Consider the following 13,328-nt stretch of genomic DNA (forward strand, 5'->3'; position numbering starts at 1 on the left):
CTACTGCGTAATCTGCCTGCTACGCGATCTGCCATCAACCCTCCACCGTGCACTAGGCAAGACTTTGAGATCAAGCCAGCCTTGATAAGTCTGGTGGAAAGGAAGATCTTCAATGGACTTCCTGCTGAAATACCGATGGACCATATTGAGCACTTTGAGAAGATGTGTGGTTTCACTAAAGCGAATGGAGTACCACCCGATTTCGTCAAGTGTACTATGTTCCCTTTCTCGCTTGATGGGAAGGCTGCTCGCTGGCTAGATTCCCAACCAACTGGATCACTCACCACTTGGGAACAAGTTCGATCTGCTTTCTTGAGTCACTTCTACACGAAATCAAAGACAGCAGCTCTGAGACAGAAGATCGCGACCTTCAAACAGCTAGCAGACGAGCCGTTCTGCGATGCATGGGAGCGATTTAATGTCTACCACAGAGAGTGCCCACATCATGGTTTTGAGGAAGACTACCTGCTTGGAGTGTTCTACGATGGAGTAGGCTGGGAGTACAAGAACGCTTTAAACTCAGCCAGTAATGGAGACTTCATGACCCAGTCCACTCAAGGTGCCTTCGCACTGATTGAGAACACGGCCTCAAGCTCAGCTGATAACAACCGTGAGACTGATCGCACTCAGAAGGTGAACAGCATCGACAACAACAAGATTGATGAGCTCTCTGCAAAAGTCGATCAGCTGATTAAGAGTAATCAGAACCAGGTCTTCATCATGGAAGTATCCCCTCAGGATAAAGCAACCGCGGAAGCTACATCAGAGGCAGATCAGTCAGCTGAGGATTAACATGAAGTGAGCTATGTGAATGGGCAAGGATGGCAGTTCAAGAACTATCACCCGAACCCTAACGTGAGGAACAATCTCCACCTGTTCAACAACCCTAAGCCAGACGGTAACCAAGATAATGCTCAAGGCAAACATGGTCAGAACAGTGGATACCAAAGGCCATATGGCAATCAGGGAAGAACCTTTGTCCTCAGCCCAGCTCAGAATGCCCAGTTCCACAGCCAGAAACAGCCGGTTAATCAGTAGGCTGCACAACCAGCTCAGACTGCTCTGCATGATGATATGAAGAGCCTCACAAAAATGATGAGCCAACTGCTCCAAGGACAGCAGATCCAGGGAAAAGCACTGAACCAGGTCACAAATGACATCAACACCAGAATGAATCATATGTTCAATGACCTGAGTGCCAAGTATGAAATTGTCTCAAGCCATATGAGACAGATGGATATTCAGATTGCTCAGACTGCTGAGAGTGTGAAGAGACAGCAAGGAACTCTCCCAGGAAAAACAGATAAGAACCCCAAGGAGTGCAATGCAGTAGCTCTAAGGAGTGGGAAGCAATTGCATGATCTGGACACCAGGAGATTCACATCGGCTGAGAAAGGGAAGCAGAAGGAGTCAGATCAACCACCAGAAGCTGTACCTACAGATGAGGAAGAGGCAGAACTACCAACTGAGTCTGTTCTGACTGATGCAGAGCGACCCACTGGGGTTGTTCCACCGACTGCGGCACCTTCCCCTGCTCGTGAGTATGTGCCAAAGGTACCCTACCCTGTTCTGGCTAAGGTTACACGCAAGGATAAGGAGGAGATGAAGTGCATGAAGATGCTGGAAGTCCTAATTGTCAGGCTCCCTCTGATGAGTGTGATCCAGATGATACCATCCATCCGTAGCTTTGTGAAGGGACTGATCTCTGGGAAGATATTTGATGACAGCAAGTTCATGATTGTCTCTAAGGAATGCAATGCAGTGCTCCAAAACAAAAGGATCAAGAAACTGGGTGATCCGGAAACATTTGTCCTCTCGGTTCAGATTGGGAGAACAATCTTCTCATGGTCACTGGTTGTTCTAGGGTCAAGCATAAACCTCATGCCCTATTCTGTGGCTAAGCGCCTTGGATACACGGACTTCAAGCCTACCAGGATGTCCCTAGTGTGTGTTGATCGATCTGTGAAGTCTCCAGTTGGAATCCTTGAAGATCTTCAAGTTCTGGTTGGGAACACACTTGTCCCTGCCGATTTCGTTGTTTTGGAACTCGAGGAAGAGTCAAAGGATCCCCTGATCCTGGGCAGACCATTCATATGCACTGTTGGAGCTATCATTGATGTCCGACAAGGAAAGATTGATCTCCATCTTGGAGACATTGTGATGAAGTTTGAGATGAATCAGATGCTCAAGAAACCGATGCTGGATGGACAAACCTTCAATGTCCAAGAAGGGAATGATCCGTTAGAGCCGCATGAGGGAATGATTGAGGAAATTTTCATCTCCTCTTGAACTCGCCTTAGTCAGAGCTGAAGCCGAGCAGAGCTTATAGAGTGTTGATGCTGATGCCTATGCCAAGATCCTGGATTCAGCCAGGAGTATTGAGAGGATGGTGGCGAATCTAAGTCTGGGAGAGAACAGCGAGCCTAGAAAATCAGCTGGAACAACCGCGCCTCAGAACATGTCTTTTCCGGCAGCTCAGACCGATGACTCATGGAGCGAGCTCAAAGATCCAAAGGTAGAGCTCAAATCCCTTCCCAAGGTACTCAGGTATGCATTTCTTGGACCCAATTCTACATAACCTATCACTGTGAACGCTGACTTGAACAACGCCGAGACTGCTCTGCTTTTGTGTGAACTGAGGAAATATCGTAAGGCATAAGGTTATTCTCTAGCTGACATACCTAGCATTTCACCTGATCAGTGCATGCATAGAATACACATAGAAGATGAATCGATGACTTCTGTAGAACATCAGAGGAGGTTAAACCCAAATCTAAAAGATGTTGTAAAGAAATAGATAATGAAACTTCTAGAAGCTGGTGTAATCTATGCGATCTCTGATAGTAAGTGGGTTAATCCTGTTCATGTAGTGCCTAAGAAAGGTGGGATCACTGTGGTAACAAATGAAAAGAATGAATTGATCCCTACTAGAACAGTTACTGGTCATAGTCCTGGGTTGCGGGTCGGATCCGCCCCGCATGACCCGCCCCGCTGCGGGTTGAAGTCAATTTTGAAGTTCAAAATTTTACCCGCGTGACCCGCTTGGACTTGAATCGATAAACCGCACCCGCCCCGCACAAATAAAGCGGGTCTAGCGGGTCATGCGGGTAAACCGCCAATATAAAAAAAAAAATCCAAATGAAAAAAAATAACAAGTCATACCGAAATTGTTTCTTGTTTCAGCAACAACAAAAGGTAGTTTTTCAGCAAGACAGCAATGCCACAAGTTCAACAAACACCATAAGTTTAAGTTTAAGTCTTAACAAACAACACACAAACTGAAAGCAAATTTAAAAACAAATTACATAGGGTCTTCTTCTTCATTCTTGTTCTTGCCACATCACAGTCTCAAAGTGTTTCTGCTATAGTAGTAAAACCGTTTAGTAAGATAAGAAAATAAATAAAATGAAGAGAAAGCAAATGACTAATTAACTACATCTTACACGCTATGCAGCAAACAACTCAAATGGAGGCAAGCTCCCATTTTGATCACCAGAACCAGCCTCCTCAGTATCTGTCAAAAACCAGAAAGAATATATGCTAAGCCTATTTGTTCCAGTCCAAAACAAGAGAAAAATATGTGCTAAACCTATTTGTTTCAGTGCAAAACCAGAAATAAGCCTACTTGTTTCATTCCAGATTCCAGAACCAGAATAAATAAGTTGAGGTAACTTACCATTGTCATATGGCTCAAAGTCACGGATCCAGTTACGAGCACATATCAGTGCTTGAACATTTCGAGGGAGGAGACAGCTTCTGTACTTGTTCAGAACTCGTGAGCCAATGCTGAATGAGGATTCAGAGGTGACAGTAGTTATAGGGATGCTTAAAAGATCAGAAGCCATAGTAGCCAACACACCAAAACGATGAGAGTTGTCCTTCCAATAGGATAAAACATCCAATTCTGGAAAGGCCTTAACGTCCACCAGGGGTTCCTCCAGGTACATATCCAATGCAGATTTGCCATTACCACTCACAGTGTTCCTGCGAAAGTTGTAGAAGTCCTACAAAATGCAAAGAAATAGGCTGTGTAAGAACAAAATAAACTAAGTCAGAGAGATAAAAAAAAGAGTAAAGAGATAGACACTTACATCATAGAGAGAGGGCTGTGATGATTCAGCTGCAGCTACTGAATTGTCTGCATTGTTTCCAGCTGATGAAGCAGCTTCTGTTTCTGGTGTAGAATAGGCTTTAAAAAGAAGTTCCAGCTTATCTGAGACATGAGACACCTTTGTAGCAGCAGTACTACCATCCAGCCTTGAGAAGCAATATCAGAGACAACTTAAACCTAGGATCAAACACCACCGCCATTGCCAGAATCACACTGTACTCACGCCAATACTTGTCAAATTTAGCTTTCATTGCCCCAACCATCTCGACAATGACTTTTGAACCGCTGTTCTCATGAGATTTCAGCCACAACTCAATCTTGTACACTTGCATAAAGTACAAGTTAGAGGTAGGGTAACTCGAACCTGAGATCAAGTTGGTTATCTCATCAAACGGTTGCAGCAGCTCACAGATTTGAACTCCCAAATCCCATTCACTCTCTGTGGGAAGAAGCTTGTAACCTGGATCAATCCCTTGATAACTTGCAAAGGCTGCACGGTGCTTCATAGCTCTATCTAGCATCTTAAAAGTTGAATTCCAGCGGGTTGGGACATCCAGTATCAACCCCGGCCTTTGATCATTCACAGGCACAGAAGACTCCACACAACTTGCATACAACTTCCGGCGAGACTCTGAAGCTTGAACATACATGATGCTATCTCTGATTTTTCCTAAGGCATCACCCATCACCTTTAACCCTTCTTGAACAATCAGATTTAATATATGGGCAGAGCATCTTACATGGAAGAATTCTCCACCACATAGCAAATCGTTCTGGACCACAAGCTGCCTCTTCAAAATGTTTTGCATGTTGTCATTGTTGCTGGCGTTGTCTAGAGTCAACGAGAATACCTTTTTCTCTATGCCCCATTCTTTCCACAGCTCTACAATCTTCATAGCCAAGTCAATACCAGTGTGAGGAGGAGGCATTGTGCAAAAAGCAAGAATCTTGTTCTTCAGCTTCCAATGCTTGTCAACGTAGTGGGCAGTGAGGCAGATGTATCCTTCCACTGTTATAGCAGTCCAAAGATCGGATGTGAAGGAGATTCTACCAGGGACTTCAGACAACTCTATCTTCAGCTTAGACTTCTCAATCTCATAGAACTTATACACATCTGAAGCAGCAGTCTTCCTCGATATGAACTTCACATCAACATTCAAATAAGACCAAAGCGACCTAACTCTAGCATACTCAACAAACGAGAATGGGAGATCATGCTCTATTATGCATTTAGCAACCATTTCGCGGAAAACATTCTGATCAAGCTTCCTAACTTGCAGTTTTCCTTGTCCAGTAAGGGACAGCGGATTCAATTCCCCAACTCTAGGCGTTCCCAAGCATACTAGTGAATGCCTATTGTAGTTCGAAGTACCTTGCTTGTGTGGTTCATACGCATAGTCTTTGTTGCAATGGTTGCATTTGGCTCTTAACTCAGAGACCCCATCAACAACTCTCGCGACCACAGTGAAGTTTTCCCAAGCAGCCAATGTCTTCTTCTTCCTCTTTCCCATACTTGAATCCTCTGAAGCTTCTTGCGGCAAACTCGAACGAACACTGGGATATGTTGTTGTTTTCCCATTAGCACCATTTATATTGTCGGAATCCATGTTAGCACCTGTGAAGAAGAAAAAACAACAGTGAGAAAGACATAAATCAACAGAGAGAGACAGAGTCATAAAGAAACAAATATATAGACAGAGAGTTAAGAGAGACAGAGATCGAGACAGACATAGACAGAGAGTTGAGAGAGAAAAAACATATACAGAGAGTTGAGAGAGACAGAGATCGACAAAGATAATGACATAGAGAGGCAGTGATATCTTGCATATTTGCATTGTTTTAGCTATTCATTCATAAGCATTTGCATCATATAGATTAGGATTTAGACATGTTTAGGTTGCATTTGGCATACATATGTCTCTATCAGGTATTGGAACACCACATGGAGTTCTTGGAGACATTTGGAAGCAATGTGATCAAAAAGGGGGTGAAAGATGAGCATGGATGGAGGCCTTAGAGAAATCTTCTATTGCTAAGATTTTGTGGAGACACAGGAAATTGAGTTAGCTTTCTAATGGAAGTGGTTTCAAGTTATTTGGAGATGTAATGGAGAAGTTACGATCAATTTACTAGAGGCATATCCATCCTGGTCGAGAACCGCAGAGTGACCTTCCGGAGCGACCCCCTAAGGTAACTCCCAACCAGAGCGACCAACCAGAGCGATCCACCTAAGTCGCTCGCGTTTTCATCGCCCGGAGACACAAAAATGGAGGCTGGAGCGACCTCTCAGAGCGACCCCCCAAGGTCGCTCCCAACCCCAGAGCGACCTCCTGGAGTGACCCTCTGAGGTCGCTCCGCGTTATCTGCTGCACGATTTTATTATTTTTCAAGGACCTTTTTGCAATTGTTGTGCACGTTTTTGCACTTGGAAAACCTAATGTTTAAGTACTATGTAGCCACCATTTGGCAATCTATCTTTTTATCATTGGAATACACAAAACTCTCTGAAGAAAAGCTCTCTTTTGATTTGATTGTTCTTGTGTTCTTGTGATTTTCTTTTCTAGTTCTCTATATGATTCATCTGAAATCCACCATGGGTTTAAGAGGAATCATGGAGATTAGTGAGTAATCACCTTTTGAATTAATGGGTTAGGGTGATTAAGGGTGATTAGGCTAGTTCTAGGATGTTTTAGGTATATATCATACTTGCTCCTTGCATAGTAGAGTGATCTTAATGCATCATTTGAGTAGGCCACTCAAAGGGTGATTTCTAGGCATTTCTCACCCGATAGGTGTTTGATGAAATGCCTGAGTCAACTCTCCTAGGCTTTTAGTGTACTTTGCCAAAGAGATTTGTTGTTAAAGATGCTAAGATAGCTAATAGACTTGTTAGTAATGATTGCTTGCATGTTATTCAACCAAAGACATTTGATGTTTGAGACATGTTAGCAAATGAGCATTCATCTAGACATAGAGCTTGCTTAGAATTGTGTCTAGGCTTAAGGTTAATAGTTTGATTCATCATTTACATTCCTTAGTTCGAAACCTGATCACCCAAGGTCTAAATCCCTATACCCATGAGTTCTCCTTTCCAATAGCTTAAAAGTATCATTTTTATTGCTTTACTTTAGCTTTAATCATTAGTTTAGAAATCATCAAATCACTGGCTGCACTTAGATTAGGCAAATACTTGCATTCTCTCTGCTTTGAATCCCTCAGAACTGGTTCGACAAACTTACTTCCACTATACTATCATTTGACTTAGGAGCCTCAAAACTCCTAACATCAAATTGGCGCCGTTGCCGGATTCTGAGTTTGATTTGAACATTGAGATTTAGTCATTTGCTTGAGACTAAGTCATTTTTATTTTTGTAAGTTACTGATTCTCTTCTTCACTCTTTGTGATTTTCAGGTGTATGAACTTGAGGAGCAAGGGTACATCAAACCTTGTTCCAAGAGCCGCAGACATCAGAGCTTTAGAGAGAGAGTGTGCTAGAAAAAGAAGAGAAGAAGAGCAACAAGCTTTACTGCAGACACAGGAAGCTGAGATGGCTGATCCACAAAAATCCTCTGAACCCCAATGGAGTAAACAATGCTCCCAAGGGCCCAACAGCGACCAGCTCGCCCCATTGGCACTTATGACCGCCCCAACATCCATGGTCCTAGACTTGGAATCCGAGCACCAGCTGTGGCTGCTAACAACTTTGAGATCAAGTCAGGGACTGCTAAACTGCATAGAGAACAACAAGTATCATGGTCTGGCTGTGGAGGACCCATTTGATCACTTGGATAAGTTTGACAGCTACTGTGGTATGTCAAAGACTAATGGTGTGTCAGAGGATGTCTTAAAGCTCAAGCTATTCCCTTTCTCTTTGGGGGATAAGGCACGTCAATGGGAGAAGTCTCTACCAAGTGACTCCATCACCACTTGGGAAGACTGCAAAAGGGCATTCTTGGAGAAGTTCTTCTCTACCTCAAGAACTGCTAAGTTGAGGAATGAGATCTCCAGCTTCCAACAGAAGAACTTGGAAGGATTCAGTGAAGCTTGGGAGAGATTCAATGGTTACCAAGCTCAGTGCCCACACCATGGATTCTCTAAGGAGAGCTTGCTGAGCACATTCTACAGAGGTGCTCTTCCTAAGTACAGAGCCAGACTGGATACAGCTAGCAATGGGTTCTTTTTGGGGAGAACTGAGGAAGAGGCAGAGGCTCTGGTTGACAACATGGTTAAGAGTGATGCAGTCTACAGTGGAGACCATGACAGAAGCAGCAGAGGTGATGACAATCAAACAAGGAATGAGATAAAGGCTCTTCAGGAGAAGATTGACAAACTCATTGCTGATAAGGCCACACAAGCGCAGGTGAACTTTGTTGGCAACCCAAGCCAGGAGATACCTCCTACTGTCAATGAGGTTGAGGGTTTGGAAGGGCAAGAAGAATTGTGTTCATCAACAGTAATGGTAGCTGGTACAAGAAGGAACCCAACTTTCAGTACAACAACTACCAACAGAAGCCCTATTCAAACAACCAGCAGAGTGGTTATCAGCCTCGAAACAACCAGCAGAGCCTCAGCAAAACTCCTCTCCTAGCTCCTCTGCCCCTCAACAGAGCAGCACTGATGCCTTACTGAAACAGATCTTGGAGTCTCAGACTAGAAGTGAGAAGCATGTGGGCTATGAGCTGAAGAACCTTCACTCCAAGATTGATGGGAGCTACAATGAGCTCAACAACAAATTCTCCCACCTTGCTTCTTCTGTCAAGAATTTGGAGAATCAGTTTGCTTCCATGAGCTCCCACCAGAACCGCCAGCAAGGATCTCTACCTGGAAAGTCAGATCAAAACCCCAAGGAAGCAAAAGCTGTCACACTTAGGAGTGGTAAGCAGTTGACTCCTGTAACCCTCACCAAGGATGCTGAGAAACAAGGTGAGGAGGTGGCCATCAACCTAGATGATGAAGTGGTCATTGTTGATGAGAAGACAGATGCTGAGATCTTGGAGAAGATTGTGAAAGCCAAGGGTAAAGGAAAGGTTGGAGAAGAGAAGAAAACAACAAAAGATGGTGAATCTGCTGCTCCAGCAAGTGAGAGCTCTCCTGTCCCCCCTCCCTATGAACCAAAGCTTCCATTCCCTGGTAGATTCAAGAAGCAGCTGCTACAGAAGTACAAGGCTTTGTTTGAGAAGCAGATGAGTGAAGCTCAGGTTACAATGCCCATCATTGATGCTTTCATGCTGATTCCTCAATACAGCAAACTCCTGAAAGATGTTGTAGCTGCTAAGAAGAAGGAGATGGAGGGCATGATGGTTCTGAGTCATGAGTGCAATGCCATCATTCAGAGGCTTGATGCTCCAGAGAAGCTAGAGGATCCAGGATGCTTCACACTCCCTTGTGCTCTTGGACCTATGGTATTTGAGAAATGTCTCTGCGATTTGGGAGCTAGTGTCAGCTTGATGCCTTTGTCTGTGGCAAAGAAGCTTGGCTTCACTCAATACAAGAAGTGTAGACTCTCTCTGGTGTTGGCTGATCGTTCAGTGAAGTACCCTGTGGGCATCCTAGAGAACCTCCCTGTGAAGATTGGAAGGTATGAGATACCTACAGATTTTGTGGTGCTTGAAATGGGTGAGGAGGCTCAAGACCCATTGATTCTTGGAAGGCCATTCTTAGCTACAGCAGGAGCTATTGTGAATGTGAAGGAAGGGAAGATTGACCTCCATTTGGGCAAGGAGAACATCCTCCACTTTGACATCAAGGAGAAGATGAGGAACCCCACTGTATTTGGACAAGCCTTCACCATTGAAGAGATGATCCCTCCTGCTGATGATCACTTTGATGAGCTACCACCTGAGGAAGATGGGGTGTCAACTCCACTTTCTGCACCTAGTCCAGCCTGATCCAAAGGAGGCAAAGTCAAGCTAGAGACTTAAAACAAGCTCACTTGGGAGGAAGTCCCATGAGTATCCTTGTATATATTGCATTAGTATTTGCATTATCATTTTATTGCATAAAACAATGGGAAAGTGAAGTTGTGTGCAGGTATTGAGCAGAAAGTCGGACACCAGAGCGATCTCATCGCAGCGACACCTCTAGGTCGCTCCACCTGGGAGCGACATGTCCAGAGCGAGATGCCGAGGTCGCTCGCGTCACACGCGAGTGAAACACAGAAACCGACCTCAGAGCGATCTTCTCGCAGCGACATACCGAAGTCGCTCCAGCTGGGAGCGACCTGTCGCAGCGACGTTCACACCTCGCTCACGGAAGGTAACACACAATCCCACTTTTCTTTGTATTTCACATTTCCATTGGGTACCTCACTCACACAGAGACTGTGTGATTTAAGTGTGGGGGAGGTACCAAGTATTTGATCATGTTTGTTTCCATGATTTTGAGTCTCATGCATTGCATATTACATTCTTATTTGCATAGAAAAATCCAAAAAAAAATTTGAAAAACACAAAAGAATCATTTAGTTGCATCATTTGCATTTTTAGGATTGAGTCTAGAAGCATATAGGTTGCATTCATGCATTAGGGGGATTTCAACCTTGTAAAGAGCTCATGCTAAGTACTGAATTTGTTGACCTTTGTAATCATGACAAGTAGCTTGAGCACCCTTTGGAAAGCTTGTAAACTTCGCGCCTTGAATGCTCCTCTTGAAACTCATTTGACTGTTGATACTCTCTCTTTGAAGCAAGCTCCTGTTTTAATGTCTCTTGCATATGGTCCCTTGTGTACTAAGTCATGGATATACACACTTGAGTTGTCCACCTGTTTTACCAATCTTTTTGACAAACTCAAGTGGTACTCCACTCCCAAAACCCATACCTCATTTTTAAACCATCATTATTTGTTGTGTGAGGCCTCTTTGGAAAGCTTTACATAATGTAATTGAGAGTATTGGAACGACAATGCTTAGTCTCCATTCTTGCTAGATTAGTCACTCTATTGTCTAGCTATAGGAAGGGGGTGAGTGTTGTGATTGTGATTTGGGAATATGAAAGGTTTGACTCTTTGTGCTTAAATGATTAGTCTTTATGGGATAAGTGGAGAAGTATCTAGCTCTTATTGTGAAAAGTCTTGGCCCCAAATAAAAAAAAAAAAAAAAAAAGAAAAAAAAAAAAAAAAGAAAAAAAAAGAATAAAAAGGGGGCTAGCAAAGTTGTTAGGAGCTCAGATTTGTTTTAAAATTGTGAAAATCCCTTATTGATTTCAAAAAGAAAGAGTCTGATGTGAAAAATGTTCTTGGGATCTTTTGGTGAGAGATGTGAGTTGGGTTTGACATTGAGGAATAATTGAATATCTTGTGTGTTTGGGAAAGGGTAGAACAATGGAGATTGAGCATTGTATGCATGAGTTGATCCCTTTCTTAGATATATTATGTGTAATGTCAAAGCTACTTTGTTTTGAGAGTAAACCACCTTAAAAGATCATTTTGAACCTCTGATTTCACTTGCATTAAAGCCTTTGTCTTACCAAACCAAATGACTTGGACCAGTTGACCATTTGTGAGATGTCTATTGAGTTTGCTTCATAAATGTTAGAGAGATGTGGATTTGTGGTTTGTAATGGTTAATGAGTGTAGAGATCAAAGGAGCTGAGATAGGCTTAGAGAAGTTAGAGATGGATAAAATCTTTGCTCTTGCTATTTGGTATGATTATGCAAGGTTGTTTTTGAGAACTAAGAAGAGTTTCTTTTGTTATGAGTCCCCATCTTTCAAACCTTTTTCTCCTTGGTTCTTGAAAGTTTACTTGTGGACAAGTAAAGGACTAGTGTGGGGGAGTTGATATCTTGCATATTTGCATTGTTTTAGCTATTCATTCATAAGCATTTGCATCATATAGATTAGGATTTAGACATGTTTAGGTTGCATTTGGCATACATATGTCTCTATCAGGTATTGGAACACCACATGGAGTTCTTGGAGACATTTGGAAGCAATGTGATCAAAAAGGGGTGAAAGATGAGCATGGATGGAGGCCTTATCTTCTGCTAAGATTTTGTGGAGACACAGGAAATTGAGTTAGCTTTCTAATGGAAGTGGTTTCAAGTCATTTGGAGATGTAATGAGAAGTTACGATCAATTTACTAGAGGCATATCCATCCTGGTCGAGAACCGCAGAGTCTTCTGAGCGACCCCCTAAGGTAGCTCCCAACCAGAGCGACCAACCAGAGCGACCCACCTAAGTCGCTCGCGTTTTCATCGCCCGGAGACACAAAAATGGAGGCTGGAGCGACCTCTCAGAGCGACCCCCAAGGTCGCTCCCAACCCAGAGCGACCTCCTGGAGTGACCCTCTGAGGTCGCTCCGCGTTATCTGCTGCACGATTTTATTATTCAAGGACCTTTTTGCAATTGTTGTGCACGTTTGCACTTGGAAAACCTAATGTTTAAGTACTATGTAGCCACCATTTGGCAATTATCTTTTATCTATTGAATACACAAAAACTCTCTCAAGAAAAGCTCTCTTTTGATTTGATTGTTCTTGTGTTCTTGTGATTTTCTTTTCTAGTTCTCTATATGATTCATCTGAAATCCACCATGGGTTTAAGAGGAATCATGGAGATTAGTGAGTAATCACCTTTTGGATTCATGGGTTAGGGTGATTAAGGGTGATTAGGCTAGTTCTAGGATGTTTTAGGTGTAGATCATACTTGTTCCTTGCTATAAGAGTCTTAATGCATCATTTGAGTAGGCCACTCAAAGGGTGATCTCTAGGCATTTCCCACCCGACAGGTGTTTGATGAAATGCCTGAGTCAACTCTCCTAGGCTTTTAGTGTACTTTGCCAAAGAGATTTGTTGTTAAAGATGCTAAGATAGCTAATAGACTTGTTAGTAATGATTGCTTGCATGTTATTCAACCAAAGACATTTGATGTTTGAGACATGTTAGCAAATGAGCATTCATCTAGACATAGAGCTTGCTTAGAATTGTGTCTAGGCTTAAGGTTAATAGTTTGATTGATTCATTTACATCCTTAGTTCGAAACTTGATCACCCAAGGTCTAAATCCCTATACCCATGAGTTCTCCTTTCCAATAGCTTAAAAGTATCATTTTTATTGCTTTACTTGCTTTAGTTTTAGTTTAAAATCATCAAATCACTGATTGCACTTAGATTAGGCAAATACTTGCATTCTCTCTGCTTTGAATCCCTCAGAACTGGTTCGACAAACTACTCCACTATACTATCATTTGACTTAGGAGCCTCAAAACTCCTAACATCAG

General features: G+C 42.9%; 2 non-coding genes across 2 annotated transcripts; both read right to left on the reverse strand.

The window, feature by feature from the left end:
• Nucleotides 1-345: 345 nt before the first annotated feature.
• On the reverse strand, nucleotides 346-452 carry LOC130505694 (small nucleolar RNA R71). Its single transcript, XR_008941777.1, has one exon. It is a non-coding gene; the product is annotated as a small nucleolar RNA R71 (small nucleolar RNA).
• A 7,645-nt stretch (nucleotides 453-8,097) lies between these two features.
• On the reverse strand, nucleotides 8,098-8,204 carry LOC130505693 (small nucleolar RNA R71). The gene has a single exon (XR_008941776.1). It is a non-coding gene; the product is annotated as a small nucleolar RNA R71 (small nucleolar RNA).
• Between the last annotated feature and the right edge of the window lie 5,124 nt (nucleotides 8,205-13,328).

Source organism: Raphanus sativus, unplaced genomic scaffold (genome assembly GCF_000801105.2).
Source record: "Raphanus sativus cultivar WK10039 unplaced genomic scaffold, ASM80110v3 Scaffold2508, whole genome shotgun sequence".
In the NCBI taxonomy this organism is placed as follows: Eukaryota; Viridiplantae; Streptophyta; class Magnoliopsida; order Brassicales; family Brassicaceae; genus Raphanus; species Raphanus sativus.